The following is a 13,243-nucleotide window of genomic DNA, read 5'->3' on the forward strand; positions in this document are numbered from 1 at the left end:
TAGGACACCCCGCTGGTGGTGGAGAATTGCTTGATGGGGCTGGAAACCCCACACATCTGAATTGGTATCAGAATTGCAAAGAACAAGGCATGGTTCCTGCCCTCCCGGAGCAGGCATTTGGGAGAAAAGGAAGCCCACTGGGACTAGGTCTAAAAGGAGAAGTAAGTTTTCACCAGGGTGAAGTGTATATGGGTGTGTGGAGTGAGGAAGAGATAAGAGAGCAGAAGAAAACAAGAGCAAAAGCAACATGAAAGGGAGTGATGTTTTCAGGGAGTACTGCAGATGATGCAAGTGGGAGAGTGATATCATCTTTGAAGATGATGCCAGTTTGGCTGCATTAGCAAAAATATGACTCCCTTGAGTTAATATTTTATAATTTTTCACTATGATTGTTTTAAGGTTTTTTTAAAGTCTGATCAGTTTTTTAAAATATTTATTTATTTATTTTTGGCTGCGTCGGGTCTTAGTTTCCGTAGGCGGGATCTTTGCTGCGGCATGCGGGCTGTGCTGCACTGGCTCCTCACTGGGGCCCATGTGCTCAGTAGTCGTGGGCTTAGTTGCTCTGTGGCCTGTGGGATCTTAATTCCCTGACCAGGGATCGAACCTGCATCCCCTGCCTTGGAAGGCAGATTCTTAACCGCTGTCCAGGGAAGTCCCTAAGCCTGATCATTTTAAGTAGTATATTCTACTCGGTGGAAATATCCTACTTTCTTATGCTTACCTTTTTTTCAGATCATGATCTAGGCCTGTACTGTCCGATATGGTAGTCTCTAGCCACAGGTGGCTACTGAGCGCTAGAACTGTGGCCCTTACAAATTAAGTTGCCCTGTAAGTGGAAGCTACAAATTGCTGAGACTTAGTATGAAGAATGTAAAATATCTCATTAATAATCTCTTACATTGATTACATGCTGAAATGATAATATTTTGAGTATGAGTTAAACAAAATATATTAAACAAATAATTTTAACATTAATGTTAGGTAATCTCTTTTCTTTTTAAATGTGGCCACTAGAAATTTAAATTTTTTATTTTTTAATTAACATACAGTAAAATTCACCCTTTTTGGTGCACAATTCTGAGTTTTGACAAAGGCATAGAGTCACGTAACTAGTACCACAATCAAGATGCAGAACAATTCTCTGTCACCCCCCAAAAAACCTCCCTTATGCTGAACCTTAGTAGTTAACACCCCTCCATCCCCCCCATCTCCTGGCAACCACTGATCTGTTCTCTGTCCCTATAGCTTTGCTTTTTCCAGAATGGCATATAAATGAAATCCTACAGCATATAGTCTTTTTGTAAATTGTGAGATAGATATATAGATATCTATCTATATATATGTATAGATAGATATCTGTCCATATATAGAGATATATATGGTTAATATTTGCCATTTTAAACATTAAGTGGTAGTTTTTTTGTTTTGTTTTGTTTTGTTTTGCGGTACGCTGACCTCTCACTGCCGTGGCCTCTCCCGCTGCGGAGCACAGGCTCCGAACGCGCAGGCCCAGCGGCCATGGCCCACAGGCCCAGCCGCTCCGCGGCATGCGGGACCCTCCCGAACCGCGTCCCCTGCATCGGTAGGTGGACCCCCAACCACTGCGCCACCAGGGACGCCCCAAGTGGTAGTTTTTTGAGTCTGATTTCTCCCCCTTCACATAATTTATTTGAGATTCATCCATGTTGTTGCATGTAACACTAGTTCCTCCCTTCTTTATTGCTAAGTAATATTCCATTGTACAGATGTAACACCCATTTATCTATTCACTAGTTGAAGAACTTTTGGATTGTTTCCAGCTTGGGACATTTATGAAAAACAAAAAAGCTGCTATAAACATTCACATTGGATTTTTTTGTGTGAACCTAAGTTTTCATTTCTCTTGGGTAAATACTTAAAAGTATTTACTTCTTAGGAGTAAATACTTAGGAGGGTTTCCAGGGCATACACTAGGTGTGCATTTAACTTGATTAAAAACTGCCACACTTCTTTCCAAAGTAGCTGTATTCTTTTTTCATTCCCACCAGCAACATATGAGAGTTCCTGTGCTCTACATCCTCGCCAGTGCTTGGTATTGTCAGGTTTTGTTTTTGTTTTTAGCCTCTAGTAGGTGTGTGGTGGTTTTGCTTCGCATTGTGGTTTTAATTTGTATTTCCCCAATGACTAATGCCATTGACCATCTTTCCATGTGCTTATTTGCCATCCATATATCTTCTTTGGTGTAGTTCAAATCTTTTGCTCATTTTTTAAAGATTGAGTTGTTTCGATGTGTTTCAAGATTATTTTTTAAAGAAAGCTTCAGCCCTGCCTCCAGTCTGTAGTCCCGCCTTCATGATGAGGTGTTGTAGACCTTGCCACTTTGTCTTCTTGTGTTTTAAAGCGTGTAAGGGACCTTCAGTCAACATCACAGAATTCCTGCAATCCAGACATCCACCAGAAAAGTTATCTTTTAATGATTGGCTGCTGACAAGCCCTTGCCAAAAGCCTGGTGTGTATGGTTGCTCAGAGGGTCAAAGGAATGTGCTTTTTTCCTCTAGATTTTATGAGCTCTGTCTCTGCATCAAGCTACACACTTAGACAATATGAGTTTATTATTTAGTGTTGGGTACTTGAGGTTTATTGATGGTCCATATTAGAAATAGCCCTTATGAATTCTATAAAACTGCTGATAAAGAATTTGCCCATAATATTTTTTCAATATCCCTTTTATTTTTATTTTATTTCATTATTTATTTATTTATTTCTGGCTGCGTTGGGTCTTCATTGCTGCTCACAAGGTTTTTCTAGTTGCGGTGAGGGGGGGCTACTCTTCGTTGCAGTGCGCAGGCTTTTCACTGCGGTGTCTTCTCTTGCTGCAGAGCGTGGGCTCTAGGTGCGTGGGCTCAGTAGTTGTGGCTCGTGGGTTCTAGAGCGCAGGCACAGTAGCTGTGGCGCACAGACTTAGTTGCTCCGTGGCATGTGGGATCTTCCCAGACCAGGGCTTAAACCTGTGTCCTCTGCATTGGCAGGCGGATTCTTAACCATTGTGTCACCAGGGAAGTCCCTCAATATCCCTTTTAGAGGGAACTGTTTAATAAATTCCTTTTAGAGTTTAGTGACAGAAAAACTACCTTTCTCCTGACAAATAGGCATTTTCCTATTATTATACAACGAGAACTATTACATTTAGCCATCTTTCTGCTTATATTTTTGGCTGCTAGAAAACTCAGAACTATATTTAATATTCAGTTATACTAACGACCTTTAGCTTTAATTATCCTTTTGCTCTCCATGGCTTTTCACTGGTCCTGTATTGAGACAGTATTGTTCCAGTTACTTTTGCCGTACAGCATCCATCCCAAACTTGGTGGTATAAAACAACAACCACTTGGAACTTCCCTGGTGGTCCAGTGGTTAGGACTCAGCACTTTCACTGCTGTGGGCCAGGTTCAATCCCTGATCTGGGAACTAAGATCCCACAAGCCATGCGGTATGGCTAATAATAATAATTATAATTACAAAAGAACCATTTTATTGGGCATATTGATTCTGTGGGTTATGAATTCTGAAAGGGTACAGTGGGGGCTGCTCTTCTGTGCTCCACCCCATCCCGGGCCTCAACTGGTGGCTGACAGCTAGGAGTTAGAACGTTAGTTGCAGGAGTCACTCCAAAACGGCTTCTTCACTCACATGGCTGAGCCTGGGCTGGAGAGGCTATGTACATGGCCTCTCCACATGGCTTGGCTTTTCACTGCACGGTGGCTGGCTTCCATGGGGCAGCAAACCCAGAGGGAGTGTCCCAAGAGCCAGCATTCCAAGAGAGCTAGGTGGAAGGCACATGGCCTTTCCTAGTCTCCGAGCATCACTTCTGCCATACATGACATGGTAGAGCCATCATAAGCCCACCCAGATTCAAGAGGAGAGTATAAAAACCCCACCTCTCAATAATATAAGTATTGAAAAAATTAAATGTCACTTTCAAAACTACAGACATAAATAATACAAATAATAAACTCATGGCTGATCTTCAGTTAAAGAGATCTAAATAGAAGGTGTCTCAGCATTTATCCCTGCTCAGACCACATGGCTAGAGGTGGGGGAGACACAAGGTAGGAGAGGCCTCTTCAGCTCCCTACCATCTTCCCACGTTTGTTATAGAGCCATTTTCTTTTTTTGACTTTTAAAAAAAAATTTTATTGGAGTAGAGTTGATTTAGTGTTGTGTTAGTTTCTGCTGTACAGCAAAGTGAATCAGTTATACATATACATATATCCACTCTTTTTTAGATTCTTTTTCCATATAAGTCATTACAGGGTATTGAGAAGAGTTTCTGTGGTATACAGTAGGTCCTTATTAGTTATCTATTTTATATATAGTAGTGTGTATATGTCAATCCCAATCTCCCGAATTAATTAATTTTTTTTATTGAATGAAAGATCCTTTAAATTCTACAGTGCTGGGCTTCCCTGGTAGCACAGTGGTTGAGAGTCCGCCTGCCGATGCAGGGGACACGGGTTTGTGCCCCGGTCCGGGAAGATCCCACATGCCGCGGAGCGGCTAGGCCCGTGAGCCATGGCCGCTGAGCCTGAGCGTCCGGAGCCTGTGCTCCGCAACGGGAGAGGCCACAACAGTGAGAGGCCTGCGTACCGCAAAAAAAAAAACCAAAAAAACAAAAAACTCTACAGTGCTTTACCATTTTCAAAAGTTTTACACACATGATTTCATATAATCCCATAATCACCTTTTTTTTCCCCTACCCCTATCTTGCCCCTCCTCCCTTCCCTCTCCCCGCTGGTAACCACTAGTTTCATCTCTACATCTGTGAGTCTTATAGAGACATTTTTACAACTCACCAAAGCTGCAAAACTAAGGGGGAAAGCTAGCTAAAATTAGACATATTACTAACTTGGTAACAACAAGATTATCTGGGGCCCAAATAATTTTTTCAAAGGACTTTAAGAAGCTATTATTTCAGTCATGAAAGACTGATGACAGACATCTTTCCTTTTAATGACCAGTGAAAAGACATCTTTTCCTCTAGTTGGGAATAATAAGTTCAGCAAACACCTGCAAAGAGACAAGTCTAACAGCCATTATTCCTCATCCTTTTCTTCCTCCTATTCCCTTCTCTTCCTGAATTATTTGGAAGAAATTCCTTTATTAAGCACCTAAAATGTGCTAAGTATTATTTTTGTCACTCAAATAATGCTTCAAAGCACAGATTTAGCAGCTAATTCAATAATGTGATTAAAATACAACATTTCAGGGGTTAGCAAACTTTTCTGTAAAGGGCCAAATAGTATTTTATACTTTGCGGGCAACACAGCTCTTCTACAATGATTCAGCTCTGCTGTCATAGGGAAAAGCAGCCATGGACAATTTATAAATAAATATGCATGACCGTGCTCCAATGAAACAATTTATGGACACTTACATTTGAATTTCATCCAATTTTCACATGTCACAAAATAGTATTCCTCTTCTGATTTTGTTTCAATCACTTAAAATTTAAAAACCAATTTTAGTTCATGGAAAAATACAGGCAGTGAGTCAGGTTTGGCCTGTGGGCTGTAATTTGCCTATTCCTGCAAACTTAAATGAAAAAGCAGGGTACAGAATTGTATTCACGGTATGATTTCCTATAACTTTAAAGAGGAGACTTACACATAAAGGAAAAGCTGAAAGTAAATTTACAAAATGTGGGTTTTGTTTTTCATTTTAATGCTAAGATGGTTGATTTTCCTCCATGCAGTTTTTGGTAGTTTCAGATTTTATTGATAGGAATACTTTAATGATGGAAATAAAAGTTTTTGAAAGGATAAATGTAGTAGTATTCCCCTTAACAGCACATACACCAAAAATCAGTAAGAGGGAGAAAATTAGAATGAATTCTGTGCTGTTGGGCTGGAATTGGGTTTACCTGTCTGTATGTCAATCTATCTCTCTGTTTATCTGTGTATCTATGGAAATATCCGCTGAGAGGGCCTGAAAACAGCAACTCTTCATAAGCAAGGAACACACCATGCATCCAGATTTTGGTTTCTAAATAACTGTTCTCCACTAAAAAGAACCAAAGCTCCTTGGAGAAGTATCTGATTCTGGGGCTGGGGCAGGAAAAAAGGACACGATGAGCCTGGAACATCTTGTGTAAGAAAGGAATAAAGTGTTCAAATAACTATAGGGACACATCAAATGGACACAAAAGTTGGCTTCAATGGGCTTCCACTGGCCAAATCTGGGATACTTTGAGTATTAAAATAAATGATTGCAACAGATTACAGCCCAATGAATAAGCAGGAATCCATGAGTCCATATGACTTAATAAAATAAATAGTTGAGGGAGATTAAGAAGTACAAACTTGCAGTTGCAAAATAAATGAGTCACGGGTACGAAAGTTACAGTGTGGGGAATACAGTCAATAATTATGTAATGCCTTTGTGTGGTCAGAGATCATAACCAGACCTATCCTGGTGGTCATTTTTGAAATGTATGGAAATATCTAATCACTGTGTTGCGTAACAGAGGCTAACATAGTGTTGTAGGTCAATTATATGTCAAAAACAAACAAACAAACTCACAGAAAAAGTGATCAGATTTGCGGTTATCGGAAGGGGAGGGGGAGTTTGAGGGGGTGGGGGGAGGTGGGAATTGGATGAAGGCAGTCAACACAGACAAACTTCCAGTTATAAAAGTACTAGGGATGTAATGTACAACATGATAAATATAACTAACACTGCTGTATGTTATATATGAAAGTTGTTGAGAGTAAATCCTGAGTTCTCATCACAAAGAAAAATATTTTTTCTATTTCTTTAATTTTATATCTATATGAGGTGATGGATGTTCATTAAACTTATTGTGACAACCATTTCATGATGTATATTACTCAAATCATTATGCTGTACACCTTAAACTTATGCAGTGCTGTATGTCAATTATATCTGAATAAAACTGGAAGAAGGGCTTCCCTGGTGGTGCAGTGGTTGAGAGTCCGCCTGCCGATGCAGGGGACACGGGTTCGTGCCCCGGTCCGGGAAGATCCCACATTCCGCGGAGCGGCTAGGCCCGTGAGCCATTGCCGCTGAGCCTGCGCGTCCGGAGCCTGTGCTCCGCAACGGGAGAGGCCACAACAGTGAGAGGCCCGGGTACCGGGAAAAAAAAAAAAAAAAAACTGGAAGGAAAAATTAATGAATAAAATTTTAGCGGTTTGATGAGAAATGCGTGATGTATATAGTTTCAAAGTATCTCGCTACAAATGGGAAAAGTGTACCTTTACAGTGGAGAAGCTCAGCAGACATAATTTTAATCAAGGATCAAAATGAACGTCATCAGTAATGAAACAAATTGACAAAGTGGGCCACTGATGTGATGCTTTGAGAAGAACGCATTGAAAGTCCTGTGAGAGTCCTGCCTAAACGCATAGCCTGAATCTAGTCGAGATGAGACACACAAAACCAAGAGAGGGAGATGCTACAGATTAGCTGTCCTGTCCTCCCACCCGCCACCACCTCCGCTGCTCCATCCGACGGGCCGCTCGTCACTCGCCACGCAGCCTGAGCCCGGCCAGACGCCGACCCTCCGGGAGTCCTCGGCGCCCAACGGCTACAGTCCTCGGCACCGGCTCCGCGCCGCCTTCCCGCCGCCGCCGCCGCCGCCGCCGCCGCCGCCGCCAGGAGGCTCCGCGCGCCTTCCCGCCTTTCCTGGCGCCGCGGCCGAGCTGGGCCGAGCGGCCAGGGGGGCGCGGCGCTCGGCGGGGGCGGCCCGGAAGGCGCGGCCATTGTGCCGCACACCCTCTGAAGCGCGCAGGCGGGCCGGGCCGGGCCGGGAGGGCGTGGCGGCCGCGCAGTCCGGGAACCGGTGCGTCCAGCTACCACTCGCCTTGCCGCCGCCCCGAGGCCGGGTCCTCGGAGCAGGACGGCTGCGTCTCCTTTGTGACCGTCTCCAGCCCCTCCGAGCCGGCGTGCCGCCGCCCCTGCGCCCGAGGCTGCAAATGGTGCCCGCTCGCCTCTGCGCCTCCCGCCGCTCTCGGGCCCCGGGGACTTCTGGGGGGCGCCGCACCCAGGCCGCATCCCGCCGCCACCGCCGCCGCAGCCGCCCGGGGCCAGAGCCCGCGGCGCCTCCGCCCTCGCCTGGGCCAGCAGAGAGGCTCGCGGGCCAGTCCCGGGGCTGCCCCGACGCCCTCCCGGGAATACCTAACGGGAGTCCTACTAAATAGACTTTTTTTTTTTTGTAAAATGCATATAAAATTTATCATTTTAAAGTACAATTCAGTGGCATCAAGTATATTCACAGTGTTGTACAATCATCACCACTATCTAGTTCCGGAACTTTTTCATCCTCTCAAAGGGAAACCACCCATTACATCTGAGTGGTTATATCCCTCCCCAACCAGCTGCTGGCAACCACTACTCTGCTTTTTGTCTCTATGGGTTTGCCTATTCTGAGTATTTTCTATAAATGGAATAATACAGTACGATATCCTTTGTGACTTCTCTCAGCATAATGTTTTCAAGGTTTGTCCATGTTGTAGCATGTATCCGAACTTCATTCCTTTTAATGGATGAATAATATTCTGCTGTATGCATACAACACATTTTGTTTTTATCCTTTCATCAGTTGATGGATATTTAGGTGTTCCCACCTTTTGGCTATTATGAATAGAACTGCTAAGAATGTTTGCGCACACGTTTTTGTTCGAACACCTGTTTTCAAATTCAATTCTTTTGGGTATATAACTAAATAGACTTTTGCTCCCCTTCTAATCAAAAACACAGCCATCTGCAGCTTTCCTCCCATTGATTTTCGGAATTCTTGGAGCTGTATGAGGCATGCGCCCAAATTTCCTGTCTGCCTTGACTTTTTTGGTATAGGAGACATATATGTCAATATAGCTGCCCTCTCTAAGGCCCCTTCTCAGGGGCTCTGCCTCTCATACTGTCATCACCCACCCAAGTAACATCCAAATAATATCCCCTGACACCTTGACCCCCAACCCTCATCTCCAGCCAGAGCCCTCCTCTGCCCAAGTTACCATGTGACCCAAGGGAACCCATCCTTTGCTGGGCAGAAACTGAGGTGTTTTCCTTTGGAGGATTTTAACTGAAGGACAGGTAGGGGCTGGGGCAGTCATTTAGAATTGATAAATGGGCAGAAAAAAAGCTAGTCTGAGAATGGCTGGGGAGCCTCACACAGGCACAGCAAGGCGGACAAGGACCATAACAGCCTCAGTCCTGACTTTCTAATTCTGGGTGATCTGCTGACTTCCTCTCCTAGAACACTCATAATGTCGCTCATTTTACTCTTGAAATAAGTCCTCTTAAAACTGTTCTCAAACTTTAGCTTGAAGCAGAATGCTTCTAGGGATGATGCTGATGTTGCTGGTCCTAGAACCATACTTTGAGAACCATTGTCTTAAGCTTGCTTGAGTGCCTGTTCCTTGAAACCAAAAGTGCCCTGACAAAGAGGGGCACTTGGATGTCTGCTGCTGCTGAATTCAGGGGTGCCTGGGAAAGCTGACATCCCAGCTGCCTCCAGTGCTCACCATTAGAGGCTGTCCAGCTGGATTTATTTATTTATTTGGCCACACCACGCAGCTTGCAGGATCTTAGTGCCCGTGCTCCCTGCAGTGGAAGCGCGGAGTCCTGACCACTGGACTGCCAGGGAATTCCCTGTCCATCTGGATTTAACCTCTCTTGCTACTGCCTGTGAGCCACAGCTGTGCTAAGAATACATCAAGGAAGTGCAGAGTTACAGAAGTGCAGGGCAGTCAGTGCTCTTGCCCTCCCACTCTGTCTCAAGCTTTGGCATCAGATGTTCAAAGCAGTGAAGTTTGAGCTCCCAGCATCTCACCAAGATCTTGGATCATACTCACTGAGTTTCTGCCTGTAGCTCTCACACTGAAGGCTCAGGCGTACTTCATTGGAGCTGAGACAAATGACTCTCTTTTCTCCTGGTCAGATCCTTCCAGCGACTTCCCCCCAAAACTTCATACACATCAGCTGTGCCCTTTCACTGACTCTCATACATACAAGACATGTTTAAATCCTAGTGATGTTCACAGATTGGTTCATACATACCCAGATTGGTTTAAATGCTTGTGATGCTCACCATATTGGTGGAACCTACCTCATCTCCATCATCTCCACATAAGGAATAACAGATCTCACGTCCCATCCAACATTCTAGATCACAAGTGGGCAAGCTATAAAGTCCTGATAGTAAATATTTTGAGCTTTGTAGACGAAAGGTGTCTGTTGCAACCACTCAACTTTGCCCCTGTAGCGCAAAAGCTGGCATATACAATACGGAAAGGAATGGGTGAGCTTGTGTTCTAAGAAAACTTTATTTGCCAAAAACAGGCAGCAAGCAGATCTGACCCAACCTCTGCTCTAGACAGTAACTTTTTTTGCTTATTACTAAATGAAAATGAGTCTTCAAACAGATGGAAAGTGTATATAGTGTTAGCAGTTCTATATTGTTATGAGGGAATCTTTTTAAAATCTATAGGCTGTAAATGCTTTTCTCAAGAGCTGGCAGTGAGCCCAGCCAATCTTAAATAAACCTGCCTCAACATTTTTTAAAATGTAAAATTATATCAGTACATTGCTAAAACTGAACCAACTTCCTGTCTTCAGAAGATAAATATTTGAAACTGTTTAAGCAGAAATAATATTTAAAACATGACTTAAAGATTTATGTTAAAAATGGAATGCCAAAACAACAGAAATGAGAAGTCATATCTAAATTATATAGATTATATCCACCAATTTATTACTTCATTCTGTCTTATTTGTAGTTCTTTATATATAAAGAGTAAAAATGGCAAAGCAACACACCTGGGGACAACATTGAATCATATAAACAGATCTGGTACATAACCACTATAACATCAAGACCAATTCAGTTCTAAAAAGCAGAAAATTTCCCACTCCTTAAAAAAGGTATCAGTTGCTATTGTTTTAATGGTCAGGATCACTTCCAACTTTGTCTTTTTTTTTTTTTTCCCTGATAGTTTTGACAAGTGCCTTTGATAGAGGAACTAATCCACTTGGTAACTTGGCAGCCAAAGATAAAGTCAGTTTCTATTTTTCTTCTAAGAGTTGTTGGAAAGTGTATGCCTGTAGACCTAAGCACTTAGAAAGGCTGCACCTTTTCTGATTTTTGTGTTATCTGCCATTGCTTTTGCTTATATTGCATCCCACATCACCCACTCATCAAGGAGTGGTCAGTCTTCTTTCACAGAATCTAAAACGTCCTGGCTTGGAATACTCTGCCCGGAAACTGTTTAATATAAGGAAGTAATTGGTCCCAATACCAGGGACAGAGGTGGGAAAGGATGCTGATGGAAGCTTCTGTTTAGAGCTCTATTTAATAGCTCTCATTGTTTTGTGGGAGGTTTTTCTTAACTAATATTATATTCATAAAATTTCATGTAAAATAATTGCCCTGAGAAAACCAGTTAACTAAGTTTAAATGATGAAGGATTATTAACTCATTCATGTGAGAAGCTCAACCCTCAATATATTTCATTCATTCTAAAGAAATTGTTTTGACCATTTTGACCTTAGCCGTTGTAAAACTTGCAGTTATCTAATTTGGGTCAATTTTAAATCTGGGAGGTACAGAAAATAGTTAAATTACATTTGTTTCTGAAGACAAAATGAGCAATAAAGGAACAAAAGACTTTTCCTTGAACCCAGAGGAGGCTGTTCCTATTCTAAATTTGTCACTAGGTGTCTTAATCTGACTTTTTATAAATCAAAACAAAAATTTAGTTTGAGATGATTCCCTGTTTACCCCCAGGTGTATTTAACCAAATTAAAGATGATTTACATTAATTTTAATCCCAATCTTGAGATCATTAACAATCAGGATCACTGCTTCTACATATTTTTAGATTGTCAAGTCACTAATCTTTTTACTTTTAACTTTTATATATTATCACAGAACTTTAAGTAAAAATAGCTTTTGCAGTAGCTTTGTAAAAATCCACTGAGTCAAGAAATACCTAAAATACATTTTCACTCAATACCATAATATTATATGGGTTGCTGTCTTAAAAATATGCGGGTTTTTGTTTCAAATATGATTGTCCTTGTCACCTTCCCGGAATCATACCCAATTTATATTTCAAAATATCTGCTGGAGAAGTTGGCAAAAGTAATTTCAAGATAATGTAAATTTTTTAATTTGAAAGTTTTTACAAAGTGAATACATTAATATCAAATACCTGATACATATTAGATAAGTGGACAATAAAATTTCGATTTGCCGTGTGTGTGTGTGTGTGTGTGTGTGTGTGTGTGTGTGTGTGTGTGTGTGTGTGTGTGTGTGTTGATGGTAGTTATGCTGTTTCAAATATGTGGTGGAGGGCTTCCCTGGTGGCGCAGTGGTTGAGAATCCGCCTGCCAATGCAGGGGACACGGGTTCGAGCCCTAGTCTGAAAGATCCCACATGCCGCAGAGCAGCTAGGCCCGTGAGTCACAACTACTGAGCCTGCGCGTCTGGAGCCTGTGCTCCGCAACAAGAGAGGCCGCAACAGTGAGAGGCCCGCGTACCGCGATGAAGAGCGGCCCCCGCTTGTCGCAACTAGAGAAAGCCCTCGCACAGAAACGAAGACCCAACACAGCCAAAAATAAATAAATTAATTAATTAATCAAAAAAATATATATAGGGGCTTCCCTGGTGGCGCAGTGGTTGGGGGTCCGCCTGCCGATGCAGGGAACACGGGTTCGTGCCCCGGTCCGGGAGGATCCCACATGCCGCGGAGCGGCTGGGCCCGTGAGCCATGGCCGCTGAGCCTGCGCGTCCGGAGCCTGTGCTCCACGGCGGGAGAGGCCGCAGCGGTGAGAGGCCCGCGTACCGGAAAAAAAAAAAAAAAATATATATATATATATATATATATATATATATGTGGGTATTATAGGAAAAGAAATTAAATTAACTCCCTCATGTTCAACATGTGATTTTCCCCCTCCCTGTCTAAGCATTCCAAGAATTCAGGCCAGGATCACACAAAGCCACATGAGGCTAAAATAGCCATTTCCTCTTCTGTAGTTTTAGTTTGATGGGTACCCGAGGAAACAAATGCTGTCTACAGATGGTCTTTGCTGCCTGCCCAAACATGTTTGTTTGTTATCAGCGTTGGCCTGACAGGATCTGGTTTCTGATGCTAACTAGCTGTGTGGGAACCAAAAACTAGTCATTTCATTTCTCTGTAAAATCTCTCTGGAGGAGACTATCCTCAAAGTCCTTTCTATTTCT

The sequence above is a fragment of the Orcinus orca genome, chromosome 1, assembly GCF_937001465.1.
Source record: "Orcinus orca chromosome 1, mOrcOrc1.1, whole genome shotgun sequence".
NCBI classification, from domain to species: Eukaryota; Metazoa; Chordata; class Mammalia; order Artiodactyla; family Delphinidae; genus Orcinus; species Orcinus orca.